At 42.2% G+C, this 6,954-nt stretch overlaps 1 pseudogene; it reads left to right on the top strand.

Moving 5' to 3' along the window:
- The first annotated feature begins 1,793 nt into the window (after nt 1-1,793).
- Nucleotides 1,794-2,819, top strand: LOC137753142 (large ribosomal subunit protein uL18 pseudogene; annotated as a pseudogene).
- Nucleotides 2,820-6,954: the final 4,135 nt, after the last annotated feature.

Below are 6,954 nucleotides of genomic sequence, written 5' to 3'. Positions count from 1 at the left end.
TCACGGAGCCTATTGTTCAGATATTTGCAAGCCTCCTTTCCTTATCCAGTCTGAGATGGGCCATGCTGTGAAGCAGAACCTGATAAAGAGGAAAAGATGCAGCCATTGATGAATGGGTGGAGAAGAAGGAAAAGTGAGGGCAGACGCTACGGACAAATGGAATTTTTGTGGGCTTAGTGATCTTTCAATTCCTTGTGGGGTGGATAATATGAAGCCACCGTAGTTCAGTACATCACAAGTTTTGTAAGATAACAAATATCAGTCGCGATCCACCATGCTTTTATTCCACTGCATGTTGACTTTCACTTATTTTTACATAAACTACCAAAAGAGCATATGAAATATTATACCACTGTTCCCCTCAATATAATTTTCTTGTAATTTTTTTAACAGATGAATAAGTGTCTACAATAATTTTTGAATAATAACTTCCATTGGTTGTTCTTCATGAGCATAATGTGTGAACATTTCTAGGCTGGAAAAGAAAACTTAGAGAGCTTCTAGGACAGGGATGTAAATTTGGGGTGCATGAATATTGTGGAGAGGGTGGAAAATAGGAAGGTACAGATCAGATTTTCCCAGGGGAAAATGCACACAAACACTTAGAAAGATTTTAAAATTATTTCACTGCCTAGATTTAATGTTGTTCAAACAATTTATTCTGTTTGGAATGTTCAAGGGATCGAGCTGTTTAAGATTGTTACAACGTGGGTGATGTTGACCTAGTAACAACTTCTCCTTTACAGGTAAACTGATACCCAGAGTGACTAAGGAAAGGCAAGGCAAACCAGCCAGTGCAAGAGGCAGAGCTGAGACTTGGAACTACTCTGATTCCAAACTCAATCCCCTTTACATGACATTCATGTATTTGGTGGCTACATGTTTTGGTGTTTGTCCTAATCTGCTGAAGAGAGGAAAATGGAGAGCTTCTGGACGGCAGTTGATGTGCTACAAGACATAGTAAGTGTTCAGTAAATGTGATTTGTTTATGCTAATCATTGTGCTATGCAGTGTGTATTTATCCTTTCATTTAAACCTCATAACTATACTCCAAGTCTGGTACCATAATCACCCCCATCTTGCAGGTGAGAAAACTGAGGTTAAGAGAGGTTCAGTGTTTTGCACAAAGCCATGTGGTTAGCATGTGGCTTACTCAGTATTATGCTCATGGCAACTGGATGCAGAACACACACTCCTAACTGGTGGACATACAAATATCTAAGATCACAGCTGTTTCTGTTCTCAAACAATGTGGGCTCCAGCTCTGGTAGAATTTGACCATCATTCCTTCGCAGTGTTCCAACAGTCGCAGGGACTGCCTCGGCACGTAGTGAGCTGAACATCACAGAGGGGAATCAACTAAGTGTAGAATGTCCACTGGGAAAAGATGTCTCTGATCCAGAGTGAAGCCACTGACCTTACGTCTTTTCCAATATTGGATGTATATGAGTCTCAAGACTTACTTTCCGTGCTTTGTCTCTCGGCTTTTGATCCACTGATTTTGGTTTTCCCACTTGTATCTCTCAGATGATGGTGTCTATTGGTGTCACCAAGGTATATATGGTCCTGACCATACTGCTAAGCTGCCTTCACAGGATATGTGAATTCCAGAGAGAAGGATTTCTGAGAGTTTAATGTTTCTTTTTCTCATCCCAGTGAATCAGGCAATAAACATCACTGAAACAGCTAGACTTCTGAGTCTAGTCTAGCCTGAGTCGCAGCTGGTATAACAGCATGACCTGGGCTTGTTGATGGATGCCGAGACCATACAAAAGTGACGAATCTATTTTTTTCCTCCCCGGAGCCGTGCTGGTTCTGCAGCTCAGTGGCGGCTAGGGCCTCTGTTCTACAGGACGGGGTTTGTTAAAGTTGTCAAGAATAAGGCCTACTTCAAGAGATACCAAGTGAAATTTAGAAGACGGCGAGAGGGCAAAACTGACTACTATGCTTGGAAACGAGTGGTAGTCCAAGATAAAAATAAGTACAACACACCCAAATACAGAACGATAGTTCGTGTAACTAACAGAGATAACATGTGTCAGATCGCTTACGCCCGTATAGAAGGAGATATGATAGTCTGTGCAGCTTGTGCTCACGAACTCCCGAAGTATGGCGTGAAGGTTGGCTGGACAAATTATGCTGAAGCATATTGTACTGGCCTGCTGCTGGCACTCAGGCTTCTTAATAGGTTTGGTATGGACAAAATTTATGAAGGCCAAGTCGAGGTGGCTGGAGATGAATACAATGTGGAAAGCAATGATGGTCAAGCTGGTGCCTTCACCTGTTACCTGGATGCAGGGCTTGCCAGGAGTACTACTGGGAATGAAGTTTTGGGGGCCCTGAAGGGAGCTATCGATGGAGGCTTGTCTATCCCTCACAGTACCGAACGGTTCCCTGTTTATGATTCAGAAAGCAAAGAATTCAATGCTGAGGGACACCAAAAGCACATCATGGGGCAGAACATTGCAGATTATATGCGTTACCTGATTGAAGAAGATGAAGATACTTACAAAAACAACTCTCTCAATACATAAAGAAAAACGTAACTCCAGACATGATGGAGGAGATGTATAAGAAAGCTCATGCTGCAATACGAGAGAATCCAGTGTATGAGAAGAAGCCTAAGGAAGAAGTTAAAAAGAAGAGGTGGAACCGTCCCAAAATGTCACTTGCCCAGAAGAAAGATCGGGTAGCTCAGAACAAGACAAGCTTCCTTAGAGCTCAGGAACGGGCTGCTGAGAGTTAATAAACCAAACCACAACTTCTATGAAGATTTTTCAGATAAAGACAGTAATAAACTTACTGAACAAGTAAAAAAAAAAAAAAAAAAAAAGGGATGAATCTTCGCTTGGAAGCTACCTGCCCTATAGGAACCTAGCAGCATCCTGAAAATGCAGGTTATTTGAACAGGTAAGGACTTGCTTATCAACTGAAAGGCACCTTCATTTTGACATATGAGAAAAACCAGAGAAAGCAAGCAAATTGATCCATGTCACACAGCAAGTTGGTGGTAAAGTCGGCACGAAAACTTTGGGATACCTCTGAGATCTTCATGGCTCCTTCCATCCACCTGACCTAAACTTGGTGGGATGAGTAAGAGTTTTTTAGGTAGCCCTGTAGGAAAGACAGAGGCAATTTAGGAAAATGGCCCAGACATATGAGAGGCCGTGTGGCGATGAGAGAGAAAGCCTTCCCTTCACGTGTATGCTAAAAACAGAGATGGAAAAAGCCGAAAAAGTAGAAACACTGGCTACCCCAGAAAAACGTTTGAGATGTGGGTCTCTTTAGGAAAACTCCTACACAAAGGAATCCATAGAAATGTGGTCAATCTGGAATAACTGTCTAAAAACAACCTAAAATATCTAAGGAGCTGTCTATCTAACTTGCCCTATCTCATTCCATATCAGTTTGATCTTCCAAGATGGTTGCTGGCATCAAGAAGAGAGTGAAAAACCGTAAGTAGGGGAGGGCCAGGGAAGCACAGCATTCCCTTAAACATATTCCTTTATGGAGGCAGCTCAAGGGTGTGGTCAAAGACTTACATAATTTAGTGACACCAAGAGATGCCATAACCTGAGACAGACAAGTGAGGAAGCCAAGATTAATGTCTCAAAAGCCAAGAGGCAAGTCATAGAAGAAAATAAGACCCATGATCCACGCAGGCTTGCACCATAGGTTTGCAATGTTAGTGACTTTATCTGAAGGTGCAAGAGTCCTTTCGACTGAGCCCATCCTTATACATGTAAAAGGCCCATTTCAAGGGGGTCCAAAGACCACCATGACTGGAAAATATGCTTCATGTGGTTAGAGTGGTAATAGCACAGACAGCCCACTATCCACTCTGAGAAGTCCTGTAGACCTCAAGGAACTGACAAAGCTTTGTGGTCTCGCCATCAAAGCCATGGCACGATGCCAATAAAGCCAAAATGAAGAGTTTACAGTTCCAGAGTGATCACATGTCTCTGAGGAAAGAGTGAATGGATTTACTTTCTCTTCAGCATCTATCTCTGCCTAGACATGTTCACTTTTCTGGTTGTTATTTTTCTTTTTTTCCTCCAAAAGATTTGCTTCAGGTCAGCTGGAGAGAGGAGTTTTGCTTAACTCAAGATTTGGCATGGACAACCACAGTGGAATAAATTTTGAAAGATCCAAAATGTGGGGTCTGGAATGACTGGCCAAAGTTACTGAAATTTTTTTCCACGGAAAGCCAGTGACTACTCAAAAGTTATTAGGAAGTCTAGGCCACCTATAATTATCTGATGCAAATAATTATTTGATGCATGTAAGGAACCACACAGGTCCCAATTTTAAATACGTACATGCTGTGATGGGCTGGGCTATGGTGCCCAGATATTTGGTCAAACATTCTCCAGGATGTTTCTGTGAAGGTGTTTATTGGGTGAGATTAACAATTTAAAGTGATGGCCTTTGACTAAAGCAGATGACTTTCCATGATGGGAGTGGGCATCATCCAGTCAGTTGAAGACCTGCATAGAACAAAGGCTGACTTCCCCCAAGTAAGAAGGAATTCTGCCAGCAGGACTGCCTTTGGACCAGAAGTGCAAGTCTTCCTGGGTTTTCAGCCTGCCAGCTTACCCTGCAGGTTTTGATTTATCAAGCTTCCACAGTTGCATGAGCCATCTCCTTAAAATAAATCTCTTGATAGATAGGTAGAAAGATAGATAGATGATAGATAGATAGATAGATAGATAGATAAATAGATAGATAGAGGATAGATTGGATTGATAGATGATAGATTAGATAATTAGATAGATTAGATATATGATGAAAGAAAAAGAAGGGGGGAAGGAAGGAAGGAAGGAAGATATACACATCCTATTGGTTCTGCTTCTCTGGAGAACCCTGACTAATACACACACACACACACACACACACACACACACACACACACACACGCATAGTCATACTACGCACCTACTATATGTCAGGCAATATGACAGATTATTTATGTCTGTTCAATTCTCGTAAGTACATTACAATCTAGATATTATTGTCTCCATTTTATGGGGGGCGGGGCGGGAATTGAGACTCAGAAAGATTAGCTAACTTGATCACAGCTTACAAGAGACAGAGCTAGGACTTGAACTCAAGTCCATCTGACCAAGACATTGTGCTCAATTCCCAAAGTGATGACAAGTAACCAGGCAAAATGAAACAAATTAAGTGGCAGAACATGTGAAGGGAGAAGACCCACAGGTGTGGAATCATCTCCCAATAACAATCAGCAGTGAAATCATTTACAATTGGGAAAGACAGGCTGTTGGAGGAGACAGGGCTGCCCTGGCAGAGGTAAGCACAGTCCAGATCGCTCTCTCTCTCTCTGTCTCTGCCCATTCCCCGAGCTGCTCTGATGGGTTTTAGCTGATTCCAGACGTGCCCGGGAGGGAGAGAAAATTCATGGCAGCCCAAAAGGAGGACAATTAGGTTTCCCATTAGCTTCCTTCATGACTTCATCACTGACTGTTTCTCTTTGTTGCAGTATTTTCGAAAATTATCCCAGACAGGTTTCTGGAATACAGGGGACTTGGAGAATTTTTTTTTTTTTTTTTTTTAATGAAGGACATTCCACTGAGAGCAAGCCTCAAGACTGACTCATCAGAGGAAGTGTGTTCTTGGGGTAATGCCGATGGATATGGGCAGCTCTGCAATTTTAATCTGGGTGGACGTGGGTATGGGGCAGTTCCCCAAGTTCATCCCCGGATCTCCAATGCCTAGCTTAGAAAAGGATGGAAGAGGACTCTTAATCAGCCCCACTTCCTCTAGTCTTCCTTTCTCTGGCCATGCTCTTAGCTTTCCCCCAACACGTTTTTCTGCCAAAGGGAAACCTTTACCAGTTCTGACTGGCAGCTAATCTTGACGATTCCTTTGTTTAGAGTGCCCGAGGATGAAGTCATAGGGGCATTTTCGTACCTAGAGACGAGCATTTGATTATTTCAAGATTTGTATGAACCCCTCCATTCTCCATTAGCTCAGATAATCCAGTGTTGACCAAATGATTGTCTCCCTTGCTCCCTATGCTGTGAACATTTATTTCCAGCTTCCCCCAGATTTTCCACTGATGTGTTTGCATCCCATATGTGTCTCAGCATCTCCAACTTTGACTCTGTTTTGTTTTTATTTCTCCCTTTGTATAGTCTTTAAGTGGTCCCCGATGGTGTACGTATGTGATTTCATATCAAGAGAATGGTGTGGCCATAGCAATGAAGCATTAGGGTGTATCATAAATCAACCACAGTTTGGGGAAACGATGACACGTGTGATTTATAGGCTATTTCAGCTCTGATTTCCATACAGCTATTCTCTGATTCACAATTATTCCTGGAGGAGTAGAAAGTACAGTGTGGGTGGTAGATTCCCTCCCCAGAAATCCATGATAGTCATCATCTCCATATAGAAAAGCAGATACTCATGCTTTCCAAAGGATGAATGTTATCCATGGCAACTGGGAAACTGTCAGAGCTAGAAGAAGCGAGTCAACTAAATAGCGTTTTCCCTTGACCTGGGTAAACCAAGACTAATTTTATACATTTGTCAAGAGAATTAGAAAATTGCCAATAATTTATGGCAGGGTAAAAGCCCTAGATTTTAACCTAATCTATCAATATGTAAATTAAATATATAAATGTTGATGATCAACTTTTGTTTACGTTAAGTGAAAGCAGAAAATGTGATTGATTTTACCAAAAGGCACTTCTTTTCACACACATACGACTTCTGGCCTTCTAGCCTTAGCTTGGGTGGACCATAAAATTTATCTTCCAAACTGGGATATTTTTAAGAGTGAAAGGAGGTGCTTTTAATTATTCCAGTCAACGGGGGTAGCCCCTGGCCACCTGGCGCCTGCTGTGAGCCTGATTGCTAGTCATAGCGATCTCCGTGTCACCTGCCCCTTCACTAGACCCTTCAGAAGCAGGGATCAAGATGCCTTGGTTT

This window comes from Eschrichtius robustus, chromosome 19 (assembly GCF_028021215.1).
Source record: "Eschrichtius robustus isolate mEscRob2 chromosome 19, mEscRob2.pri, whole genome shotgun sequence".
In the NCBI taxonomy this organism is placed as follows: Eukaryota; Metazoa; Chordata; class Mammalia; order Artiodactyla; family Eschrichtiidae; genus Eschrichtius; species Eschrichtius robustus.
The sequence above is the reverse complement of the archived record's forward strand: the minus strand, read 5'-3'. Positions and strand labels throughout refer to the sequence as shown.